The 13717-nt window shown below is 40.4% G+C and overlaps 1 protein-coding gene across 2 annotated transcripts in view; it reads right to left on the reverse strand.

Annotated features, from left to right (window-relative positions):
- The window catches only part of GRM8 (glutamate receptor, metabotropic 8), an 830459-nt gene that overhangs the window by 779021 nt on the left and 37721 nt on the right, over positions 1-13717 (reverse strand). The window lies entirely within an intron of this gene.

The following is a 13717-nucleotide window of genomic DNA, read 5'->3' on the forward strand; positions in this document are numbered from 1 at the left end:
AAAAAAAAATAAAGTCACATTCTCAGATTCCACGTGGACATAAATTTTGGGGAACACTATTTAACCCTGTACATATGGAGTACAAAACTACTCACCTTTCCATTACCAAGGAATTTCTAAGGGAGTCAAATTAATTTAAAATCTTCACCAACTTCTCAACAGATGCACAGCTTTATTATATCTAAGATCACAAAATCTGTCATTCTCCTTGCTTATGTTGATATTGTGCTTTTTACAAAGTGTTTTCATATTGCTTCATTTGATACTCACAAGCACAATACTCACAAGTACTCATTCTCACACAAGTAGGCAGGGTAACTGGTCTCTTTTTATAGATAAAGTGAGGGAGAAGGGAAGGAAGCTTACATTTTATCAAATAACTACTCTGTGCTAGATACTGTTACTAGTGCTTCATGAGTTGTCTTATTTGATCTATATAAAAAACTCCAAGGTTACTGTAAGTAGTAGTATTCCAATTCTGAAGTACAGTATAGCATAAAATAGCACTAAATAACTTACCCAAGGTCACACACAGCTAATGACAGATCTGGGGCCGCTGCTCAAATGCACCTGTGTTCTAAGTCCATCGTGTTTCCATTCTTCCTTCTCAATTAAGCCTTCTTCCTAACAGGTCTTTAACTTTATTCAGGGTTAGAATTTGCTAAAATATGTTTGGTGGTTGAAAGTCATGACACACTCAGTGATCTCATTAAAGGATCAACCAGAGAGATCTAGGCCACTTAATATGACACATAGAGGTGACTATGCTTTTTTTTTTTTTTTTTTTTGAGACGGAGTCTCGCTCTGTCGCCCGGGCTGGAGTGCAGGAGTGCAGTGGCCAGATCTCAGCTCACTGCAAGCTCTGCCACCCGGGTTGAGGCCATTCTCCTGCCTCAGCCTCCCGAGTAGCTGGGACTACAGGCGCCCGCCACCTCGCCCGGCTAGTTTTTTGTATTTTTTAGTAGAGACAGGGTTTCACCGTGTTAGCCAGGATGGTCTCGCGAGGTCAGGTGACTATGCTTTTTGTAGTTATTCTTCACGTTGCAATAAAATGCAAAATTTTCCTAGCTTTGAAAATAGAGGAAGAATTGTGGTGGTAAGAATTGTCAAAAATTTACCCACTTTTGGAATAACCTCAAATAGAGTAACCCTCTGGGACTTCCATTCATTCTTCTCTGTGAGTACCAACAGAGTAAAGTCAAAAAATGACTCCACCATTCTGTGGATGCCCCAAATCATGAGAAAGAAGGAAAAGAAGTTATTATAACCTTAAAGAATAAGTGAGAAAAACGATTGTTCCAAATGTGGCCTTGAAGACACTTTAATGTTTCAAATCAGCAAGGAGAGTATACTTGTTAAGCATACTCTACCTACGTATGAACCATTGGAGAAAATGAACTATTCTGATGTTGCCTTTAAAAAGTTGTATCTTCAGAGAAGCCAAAATTCACTGCTGAAAGATTCCTTCTTGAATCTGCCTCAGAAACAAATTTGGACGTAGAATGTGCAGGTATACACTTGTGTATGTGATTATACTTAACACCATCAGTTCCACCTTATATTATAAATATACCACGATAACAGGGCTTTCTTTTCAGAATTTCTTTTTTTGGCAGAGTCTCACCCTGTCGCCCAAGCTGCAGTGTAGTGATGCCATCTCTGCTCACTATGACCTCTGCCTCCCAGGTTCAAGCAATTATCATGCCTCGACCTCCCAAATGGCTGGGATTACCCATGTGTGCCACCACTCATGGCTAATTTCCATATTTTTAGTAGAAACAGGGTTTCACCATATTGGCCAGGGTGGTCTCGAACTCCTGGACTCAAGTGATCTGCCTGCCTCAGCCTCCCAAAGTGCTAGTATTACAGGCATGAGCCACCTCACCCAGACTCTTTTCAGATTCTTACTGCATTCTACATATTTACAAATAAACATTGCTAATAGCTACCAACTATTGAATATCTACTGTGTGACAGGCAGCTAAGCACTTACTGTACATATTCCTAGTCCTTACAATAATCCTACATGGTACTTTTTACTGATCCTCATTTTACTGGTAAAGACTCTGAGACTAAGATGACATTAAACTTAATGTCATTCAAAACCAGAATTTGGATTCAAGTTCACATTAACTCCAAAGCCTGCCACCACACAAGGAAAATACCATTTATTCATTTATATAAGATTGTGGACCTCTTCAAATATGCCTGTTTCATCCTAACCCTCTAAAAAATTAGTCATTCACATCTTTTGAAGTCCCTCTGACCTAAGGGTGATTCACAGAGGTAGTAGGATCAAGAATCCTCATCTTCCAAATACATTTGTCTTCTTAGCTTGATAAAGCCAGTGTTGGGGCCTATACTATGTAGACAATTTCCTCACATTCAATTGGAAGACAGACCTAAGACTTGTCTTTGAGGCCATATGCTACATATCAGCTTTTCACCATGAATTATGTTTCAGGAGAACATGGTTGAATCCATATTAAGACTGGATATCTAACAGAGATCACGTTATAAATGAAACTATGATTTAATTTATGGATAGGTAAATATTATCAAGTATATGTTTACATTTTTATATTAGCTAGCAAATTGTTAAGAAGCCAGGTGATTACATTTGGGGTTTTGATGGGGTACACATGTATGTAAAAATGAAACAGACACTGGGGGCTATAAGGGGTGAGGGAATAAGGCTGAAAACTACCTATTGGGTGCTATGCTCACAGATTCAATCACACCCAAAACTTCAGCATCACACAATATACTCTTGCAACAAACTTGCACATATACACCCTGAATCTAAAAGTTGAGGCCAGGTGTAGTGGCTCACGCCTGTAATCCCAGCAACTTGGGAGGCTGAGGTGGGTGGATAACCTGAGGTGAGGAGTTTGAGACTCACCTAGCCAACATGGTGATACCCTGTCTCTACTAAAAAGACAAAAATTAGCCAGGGGTGGTGGTACGAGCCTGTAAACCCAGCTACTTGGGAGGCTGACTCAGGAGAATTACTTGAACCCGAGAGACGGAGGTTGCAGTGATCCAAGATCATGCCACTGCACTCCAGCCTGGGTGACAGAGCAAGACTCTGTCTCAAAATAAAATAAAATAAAATTGAAAAAATAAGAACCAATTGTCAAAACCTCAAAAAACGGGGGGTGGGGGGTTAGGGGAGTAGCGGGGAACTTTGCATGAATTGGTTTACCGAAGGAAGAAAAAGGGAGTGGGAGAGGCAGAATAAGAAAAAGAAAAGCTCCATAACTAGAAAAGAAATGTCTGCATTGTAGAACTTCTTAAATGTTATTTTCATAAGGTTATATAAACGTATGTAATGCAAATAAAGACAGGTCAAATTGAGATGTTTATGAAATATGCTAAATGTAACAGTTGTAGTCAAAATGTATTACAGAATCTAATTGACTGTGGAGTTCATTAATTAATTTACATTTTCATGGCATAAAAATGGCAGAACTCAAGCCATGCAGTTAATGTACACAACATTCACTGAATTGTAGACACAAAGAGCCCAAACACTAGAAAGCAGCTTTTAATATCCTGTAATGTTCTTTATCAAGCTGTTTGTGCAAGACTTTATGAAACACAGCACACAGCTTAACAATCTCCAGTGCATTATTATACATATCTAACTCTCTAACTTTTGCCTTCGGATACTCCCAGCAAAGCACAACAGCTTCACAACTTTACTGTACCAAAACAATGTGGTCAGGAAAGCAGCTTCCCCATTCTGCAGCAGCTAAATGTCAGAGAGCCGAGGGTTCCACCAAGGTTTCCCAAAGCTCAGCAGTTGCCATTAGAAACTTCCTAGCCCTCCAATGTGCATTTTACAGAGTATTCAGAGGTTGATAAACAGATCTTTTACTTGATTTGCCATCTGTGAATTTTAAAGCTGTTAAGGCACTTTTCTGTCTTTATTTCCACAATGGTCCTGATCCCATTTGCTAGTTAGATGCACTCACTAATATATTATTCAGTTCTATTGAGAAAATCATACTGAGGCATCTCCGATTTGACATTACTGTCGGGTTGCTCTTTTTTTTTCTTTTTATAACATATCAGGTAAAATACACCAGCTTGAAACCCTGGCCTTTCTTAGTGCTTCAAAGAATTCTTTTCATTTCTTTGTGACTGAGAGCTCACATTAGAAAGCTATCAATACATTTGAGTACAATTTGTGTTTTCAATGCAACCCAGACGAGAAATGAAAAGGCATGGAGAAGAAACATGGCCTTCCTGGACAGTCTGAATCAATAAGTTGTTACTCTTCACCAAATGTAGCTTAGGTACAAATGACTTCATTTCCATTCCCCTTCACCATGGGAGCCTCAAGAACCAGTTACAGGAGCTAGGGGATGACGCTGACAGCTGTCACACAGGTAGTACCCACTCGTTTTAATAGCCTTCGCCTTTTTCATTTGTTGGTTTGCTGAAAAACAAAATTGTGCTGATCCTGACTCTATGAGACAAGAAAATCTTGCCATTCTATTTTACCGGGTGCTTTTGCCTTGGTTTCTTTTTCAGTGAGAACAGACGCGCCACTGAGACAGCTGGCCCTGTATGTTATTTTTTTCTAGTAACAGTGATGGAGTCATTCATTCAATCTGTATGAATGGAGTCCCGATTAAGTGCCATTTTTCTCGTAACAGTAATGGAATCATTCATTCAATCTATATGAATGGAGTCCCGACTAAGTGCTAAGCATATAACAGTGAACAAACAACCTCTGGCCTCATAGAACTTTCATTCAAGGCAGTGAGATGGGAGGAGCCACCAACCCATGAAAACAAATGTAGTCACATTTCTATTAATGCCTGAATTACCAGGAATCGGGCTTTCTTCAAAGCCTTCCCCAACCAATTTGAGGGTACTATCAGACATCCTATGTCATGTGCACAAAACCAACCACCCATTTTCCTCCACTTTGGCCTTCTTGCTAGTTGTCTCCTTGTGGGGCAGGTAGAGACCCGGCACACTGCCACATCTACAGGGCTACCACCAGGTCACTGACATCAGAGTCAGCATCTCCACCACTGTTCGCCACTCTCTACCGCTCTGCGGAGGCCACCAGAGGGGTCCAGGGTGTGAAACCTCACCTGGGGTCTATGGCAGGGTGGAGAGAAAAAGCTGGAGGCTCCCCAACTTGCTAATATTACAGTTGGTTATCTGGGCCCTGTGGTTCTGTTTGTGTCCAAACTTTCACATTGTCTTTCACAAACACGACTTTTTCCTCTTCTGACCTTCACCTCTCTCTCCACTCAGGCTCCACATATTCCCTTGTATTCTCATCTCTTTCCCTCATCTCTCTCCAAGCAGCTAGCCACAGAATAGGTTCCTCTTTTTTCACCAGAAGCAGAAATGTATATGACCATTATCTCTTGCAACTACATCCCCATAGGGATGATTAACCTGATGCTCAAAGAGCCACAATCCACCTTCGACCCCACTAGGAAGCCCTGCCAGCTACAGATGGGAGAACTGAGCTACCAGCATCAAGGACACCGGCACCAGAACCAGTCTTTGAACTATTCAGTTTTATTTCCTGACGAATGTATTTCTCCACCCAAATGCTGTCCATCCCAGGCTCTTCCTCAGCCTCTACGTACAGAAAGGATGATCAACTCTTGCAGGTGAGGTGCAGTCACACTAGTCCAGCAATGTGCTTTGTGATTCCTTGCCAGGCTGGATTCTCTAACCATTCTGGTAAGGCTATCAATAAGCTTGCCCAAATGCGGTGAAGACCTCTCTCAGAACAGCCGATTTGAGTATATTAATCCATTTAACCTGGGTTTTCCTAATCAATATGGAAATGTTTAGCCTCTGAATTCTGATGGATTGATTCCATACTCCTGTATGACATTCCCTGGCTATCAACTGCCCTGAGTAGGTTAGCCTCAAGATATTTGTGGGCTTTGCTAAATAAACTTTGATAAAATAAGTAACATTTTTCTGATATATATGAAAATGGTTTGCTACATCTCCTGTACTCATGAGAAGTTTTATTTCCTAAGAATTAATATGCCTCCATAACAGAAAATTTCAGAAAACTCCCAGGCACATGCATGTCAAATGCATGTCCAATAGGCTTCCACAGCAATCTTCTCATATGTAATTCACCCAGGGAGGAAGCAAGCACCTCCAGTGTTCTGCAGACCCACAGTAATCCAAGCTGCTTAAATCCTTCATAAATCCTCTGTGCAAAAACACTAAAGAGATTGCCAGCAGGAAATTCAACCACTGGTTGCCTTGGACATTCCTAGAAGACTTTTCCTCAATTATCAGCCAGAGCACTATGTCATTAATGCAGGCAAGAGTTGACAGTAGCTGGTCTAAGACAGTAATAACAGAGATAGACACACAAGGCAGGTGCAGAGGCTAATCAGGAGATGAAATTGGATATGGCTTGTATGACCACAAACATGAATGCGTGTGAGGAATGAAGGAGAAATAAGAGCCAGCAATGATTTCCCAGGTTTCTGGCTTAGATATTTGACAGGATACAGCTACCTTTTATTAAACACAGGAGGAACAGCAGACCTGGGGAGAAATATGGTTAACTGTACACTAATTTATATTTGCTAAATGATGAAGCATATGGAGAGCAATTTTTTTATTTTTATTAAATTGCTGATTATGTTAAGAGGAAATATTTGTATTTAATATCTATACATTTAAACCATCAGAACCCTTATTTTCAGGACCCTTATTCCCAAGTTTTCTATATATATCAGTAATACATCAAATAATATTAACCAGCAAGGGAGGGAAGTAATTAAGTGAAGATGAAATTTTTATCAAAACACTAATCATAAATGCTCATTTACTTATTCAACACTTACTGCATGTTGACAATGAGCCAAGTACCAACGCAAACTAGAGAAATATAGATAATAATGATACTGAACACATAAGGAGTATCAGCCATCATGCTAAGCACATCATCTGCCATTGACAATCCCCACCACAATCCCGCTAGGAAGGTGTTATTACAATGACTATTCCATAGATGATAACTAAAACTAAAATTCTAAGCCCCCAACTGGCTGAACAAACCCCCTCTTGGTTAAGGGGACCCCAGGGAAATCTTAGAAACTGAGTTCCTGGCCATGGTGTGATAGGAAGCCAGACATGTCTCATTATATCCCCTCCTTTTTGTGGTTTAGACACAACAACTGACCAGCATTAATGTTAACATAGAGATCCTAAGACTAACAAAATGGACTCTGTGGCAATAAGATACCAAATTATAAAGATTACCTAAGGCCATGCCAGGCAAGGGTTAAGTCATGTACCCTCTACACTTAAAGAATAAATTCTGTTCCAACTGCCACAAGGCTTTTTCTCTATCAGTTAAACCAGCACTGGCCTCAAGATAAGCACTATTGAAACAACTGCAGCACTTTCACCACCAGCCGCTGACCCCCCAGCCCATTCCACAAGCCATACCCACAGCTTTGATTGGAAAAGAGACAGCTGTGGTTCAGTAACTTTCTCCTAATAAGAGACCATGGACCATGGACTGATTCTGGCTGGTTTACAGAGGCTGTAAACTTGAGGGCCTTCGTGTCCCCTGCCTTACCTTTTGATATATAAGGCCTAATTGTACGACACTTAAATGTTAAGTCTCTACCCAAAAGAGAATACGGGATGCAGGTAATATTTATGTTTGCTTATCACACATATGCCTCTCCCACTTCATGAATATTCATAGCTCCTCCTGTAACCTGTTGAATATGTACACTTGGCCAACCTCAGCACAAATTCCTGTTCTACCCCCTCCTCCCTCAAAGTGTCTGTTATTAGCCTCTGCCAGAGGCTGCACTTCCCAGCCTGCAAAACGGCCAGCCTGCAGGCTATAACCCTTTATAAGAAATAAAGTTTCCTTCATAGATTTATAGATCTTGTGATTTTTTTCCATGATGAAACTGACATAGCAACATGTTGAGTAACTTGGCTAATGAGTTTGAAACCAAAATTTGTGCCAAACCCTGGGACTCTAGAGCCAGTCTCTGCCGTCCTCTTCCTTCAAGGAAGTCAGGATCCTCTTGGGAAGCAGACCATACATGTCCTTAGAAAGCATTTACAATGATCACCTTGCTTGTTCATCTCAAATCTCGCAGATCTACCGCCTTCTCCAGGCCTCTAACCACTTGATTCGGTACACTTGATGTGATCTAGCATTACCAGTTTCTCCTCCACCTCACGCTGCCTGTAATCATAGCAGTCACTTGTTTTCAGTCATATCATTACAGAGCAGCATTGAGTTTTCCAGTTTATAAGCAGCCCAAATTTCTTTCTTTTCCTGTTGAGCTTTTGCCTTGAATGTCTAGCTTTTCCTTGGGGAAACATAGTTCCCAATTCCATTTCCCACAGGAGCTTTACTCTGGAATGGCTAATAGTGTGTGTTTGTTTCAACATCAGGGATATAAATACATAAAATGAAGTTCTGCTTGGTGCTGCTGCACGGCTACAAGAACTGAAGGCCAGCCAATCATGAGCCAAGGGACTTACTGTATTTGTTTAAATATAGTTCAGGTTTCTCCCTTCTCTCTACCTCAACAAGATTTAGCACCTAGAACAAGACACTACACCTTTCGTTTGCACTCTGAGATTGCTAGGAAGTAAATCCACCTGGAAACCATACTGGATAAGGAGCAGGGATACATAGCAGTGGCTGAAAAGAAATTACTCAAGTGCTAAATCAGAAAGGAAGCTCGTTAACACCCCAGCACCTTTTGTAAAGTCAAGAATACACTGTCCAGTATGAAACCCAGCCAAGATCTCAGCTGTTGACTGTTCAGTGAAAGAGGAACATGAAAGTGACAGAAGGACATTCATTCCAGAAACCCTGAGAATCCAGCAGCCCTTGCCTGGTCTCCAGCTCCATGACTTGCCACCCCCTTGACTGCTCCAGTCTAAATTCCACACTTTCAAAGCTAGAATCAGAGTTTCCAGCGTAGCAGGAGTGGAGTGAACCAGGGGGATCCCAGCATCCTCCTCAAATGTAGGGACTAAGACTGGCGGGGAAAAGGGGCAGGGTCCTTTGGGGATTGTAATGCACCCAAGGGGAAATCCCAGAGATCCAGGTCCAGTCCTCTGGGCCTCCCCAGCTAGCCTGGTGTAGTTCCATCTTCACTGAAGTTCCTCTGGTGATAATACATCATGTTGAAGAGGATATTTAGGGCTTCCTGAGACAAAATGCCAAACACTAACCAGCAACTCTCAGCAAATACTAGTGAGTAAATTAAGAATGAATGAATATCCTATAAAAACAAGCAACAAATCAGGGACTAGCCCCGCCCCACCCCCAATCCCCGACCCCATGTCTCAATGAGAGCTCTTGGACCGGCAGCATCCCCACAACATATAATTCACCTACTACCCCATATGAGAGAAATCTAGGAGGCTCTCGTGTCCTGGGGAGCAAGCTGTTAAGTAGAAGTGGGAGAATTCCTAACCCTGTTAAGAGTTGGAATGTTAAACTCTAAAGATAAGCCTGAAAACCAGCTTTAAAAAATGTGAGCATTCCTAGTTAACCTAGAGAGGCAGAATTCTTTTCTCTCCTACCAAGCCAAACCCACAGTAGCTCAATGCCTGGATTATGAGGCCACATCACAAAGATGTTGGTTTTTTCAGTTTGGGGAGTTGCTGAAAGAAAGAATTTAGGCATTACAATTCAGAGTAGATCCATTCATTAAGTCCACACCACACCAGTAAACAGTGATACAGATTTGCATACTGGTTTTTGTAAATTCACATTTAATAATGTTTTACTTCCCAAGCCCCTTATAAGCTGGGCATTGGCAAAAAGGTTTTGGCTCAGTACAAAGAAGAATGTTCCATGCCTGTGAAACACCAAACAATGGAGCAGTGGTGTTGTAAGGGAGTAGCCTGTGGCCCATTCAAGTCAAAACTGGATCATTATTTGTTGCAGATGCTTTAAAGAGTTCTAATAATTCAGGTGTGAGATGGGAATAAATAATCTCTAAGATGTCTTCCAATCTTAGCATATATGGTAAATTTTTTCTATGGAAAAAGCACCCTAACAGAAAGTAACCAGTGACTTTCCTTAGTCACACAACCAGCCCCTCTAGCTTCTAGCCTACTACTCTTTCCACTGGATGGTCTTCAACACCACCAGTGCTCAGCCCTAAGACACCAGGGAAACACTGGCACTGTCCCTTTGGTTTCATAGAAAATGAGCCCAAATAAAAGATTCAACATCTGACAGACAGGCTTTCACATATTTTATAAGATGATCAATTTAATACCATATAGGTATATTAGACTGAGACTGTTTTGTAAACTTCTGAAAGCCGATACAAAGAACATCTCGGAGTTAGTATGGTAGAACCTTCCAGAACACTTGTCATGGCCTGAATCTTCATGTCCCTCCAGAATGCATATACTGGAACTTGTATTAGGGTTCTCTAGAGGGACAGGGCTAATAGGATAGATGTATATATGAAGGGAAGTTTATCAAGGAGTATTGACTCACTCAACTACCAGGTGAGGTCCCACAACAAGCCATTTGCAAGCTGAGGAGCAAGAAAGCGAGTCTGAGTCCCAAAACCTCAAAGGTAGGGAAGCTGACAGTGCAGCCTTCAGTATGTGGTCGAAAGCCTGAGAGCCCCTGGCAAACCACTAGTGTGAGTCCAAAAGCTGAAGAAGTTGGAGTCCGATGTTCGAGGGCAGGAAGCATCCAGCATGGGAGAAAGATGAAGGCAGGCACACTCAGCCAGTCTAGCTAGTCATTCCACATTCTTCTGCCTGCATTATTCCAGCTGTGATAGCAGCTGATTAGATTATGCCCACCCAGATGGAGGGTGGGTCTGCCTCTCCCAGTCCACTGACTCAAACGTTAATCTCCTTTGGCAACACCCTCAAAGACACACCCAGGAACAGTACTTTGCATCCTTCAATCAAGTTGACACTCAGTATTAACCATCACAGAACTTAACCCCCAGGTGATGTTATTAAGAGGTGAGGACTCTGGGAGGCCCCACCTTCCTGGCTGGGATTATTGCACTTTTAAATGGGTTGAGGGAACAAGTTTAGCCCACTTCGGCTCCTTCCACCCTGTGAAGATGCAGCAACCAGGCACCATCTGTGGAGCAGAGGGCAAGTCTTTACCAGACACCAAGTCTGTTGGCACCTTGATCCTGGACTTACCAATCTCAAAACTGTGAGAAATAATTTTCTATAATTTACAAATTACTTGGTCTAAGGTATTTTGTTATAGCAATGGGAACAGACTAATACAATGCTATATTTCAGTATTGGGGACAATTGGATTAAACTAATAATTTCACTATTAGCCCATAATCAAAAATAATGGCAGCATTTATTTGGCTGAGTCAGTTTCATACTTAGAGTATGGGAATAAGAATTGTTCCATTATAAAGGTCACAACCTTACATAATGCTCGCCCTTACATAATAATCACACCCCTATTTTTGGACTGGCAGAGCCAACATAAAAAGTGTTATCATTACACAAACAAATACAGCACTTTAGAGGTGTTTTTAAGGACAGAAATATATTTTCAATTCTATTACTATTTTTCAAACAGCTGAGGCTAAACAGATTCCAAGTGCCCTGCTTCGCTGTTTTTGAGCTGTCAAAAAAATGAATCAACTGACTACCATCACGTATCTAACCCAAACATAGAATTTCCCAGGAAGTCTGAGGTTATTTGGGTCAAGTTTCTATGGTATTTGATCTACAGCCTGATAATATAGCTTTTGTACTGTATGAGCACACTAGGACACAGTGTTATTTTTTAACTGAGACAGAAAAACCAAAGTAACAATCTACTTGTATTCATTGTCAAGTTTTCATATCATTATAGCCAAAGAAATGAAAACCACTCCCAACCAGCCTGCTTCTACTAATACACACAGTGATCTTTGATGTAAATGTCACACATGCTCACTTTAGGCTTCTGGTCAAATTTGCATGAGGACAATTAAATTCCGAGGTCCTGAATCTCCTCTGTAAATTCAACAGATAGATTTCTCTTCTTGTACGATGCTATTGTTTGCTATTGTTCTGAGCTACTCAACAGCTGCAATTCTGCAACCCACTGGATGTTGAAGGGTATAATAATTGTACTGAGGGATACGAATGTACGTAAACTCAAAGCCCAGTGCTGTCTCTATGGTGATACACTTATCCACATTCCTCCTACCCTCATGACACAGCCCTCTTCTCCAAATACCTGGACCTTCACTCAATTTACCTTCCCTTATACACCCTAGATGTGCACCTTACATGTGCACTATTATGGTAGCCACCAGCCATATGTGGCTACTGAGCACTTGACATGTGGCTAGCCTAAACTACTGAGATGTGCTAAGTACAAAATCACCTACTAGATTTTGAAGACTTAGTATGACAAATGTAAATACCTCCGTAATTTTATATCAACCTGCTGAAATATTTTGCATATATCAAGTTAAATAAAAACATATTATACACTGGAAAATTTTAAATTATGTGTGTAGCTCACAGTATTGGATAATACTGAGTTGGCTAATTTTAGGTTCTCTTTCCCTGACTCCATTCTACTGAGCTTTCTTCAATTAACACATAAAGTGGGTCTTCTAATTTTATCCTTTATCTCTTAGTCTCCTTTCCTATCCTTTTGTTTTTTCTGTGCTGCATTCTGGGTAATATCTCATATTTATCTTCCAAATCACTGATTCTTTCTTCACTAGATCCAATCTACTGTTAATCCATCCATCCACCCCATTAGGTTTTATGTTTACTTTGTTTTGATGTCTTGAATATGGTTTTGTTTATTGAACTTCCACACAAGATTTCATCTGGTTTAGAAAAATATTGGAAACCATTAGGTAATTTCTACTAATGCTGAATACATGCATACTCTGTCACCAGCAATTCTACTCCTAAGAATAAACCCAACAGGAATAAATGATAGCCCTAAACTGAAAATTACCCAAATGCCCAACAGCTGTAGAAGGGAATAAATTGTGGCATATTCACACAATAGAATACTAAATTAAATAAGAAAAGTATAACTATATGGAAAAATATGATGTTCATTTATCCTTTTTTATATGTTGAGAGACAAAGGTCATATACAAAAGATTATATAGTATATAAATCCATGAATAAAATGTTTTTGTTTTTAACAGGCAAAATTAAAATGGTGTTAGAATTCAGGATACTTGTATAATAGTCACACCCCTATTTTGGATACTGGTTAACCTTGGAGTAATACTGGTTGACCTTGGAGTAAAAGATTACATGAAGGTAATGGAAAGGGGGTTTATGAGATACTGGTAATCTTCTGTTCCTTGATCTGAATGCTGGTTACATAGTACATTAATTTATGGAAAGTTATCATGGTATATCCTTATGATTTTTAAACTGTGCATATAATTTAACAGTATAATAAACTCAAACTCTTATCAGTGGTTTTCAGAAAAATATATTTGGATGTTGTATTAGTCTGTTTTCACACTACTATAAAGAACTACCTGAGAGAAGGTAATTTATAAAGAAAAGAGGTTTAATAGACTCACAGTTCCAAGTGGCTGGGGAGGCCTGAGGAAACTTACAATCATGGCAGAAGATGAAAGAGAAGCAAGGCACGTCTTACATGGCAGCAGGAGGAGAGTGATGGGGGAAGTGCCACACTTTTAAACATCAGATCTCATGAGATCTCACTATCACA

Source organism: Colobus angolensis, unplaced genomic scaffold (assembly GCF_000951035.1).
Source record: "Colobus angolensis palliatus isolate OR3802 unplaced genomic scaffold, Cang.pa_1.0 Scaffold326, whole genome shotgun sequence".
In the NCBI taxonomy this organism is placed as follows: domain Eukaryota; kingdom Metazoa; phylum Chordata; class Mammalia; order Primates; family Cercopithecidae; genus Colobus; species Colobus angolensis.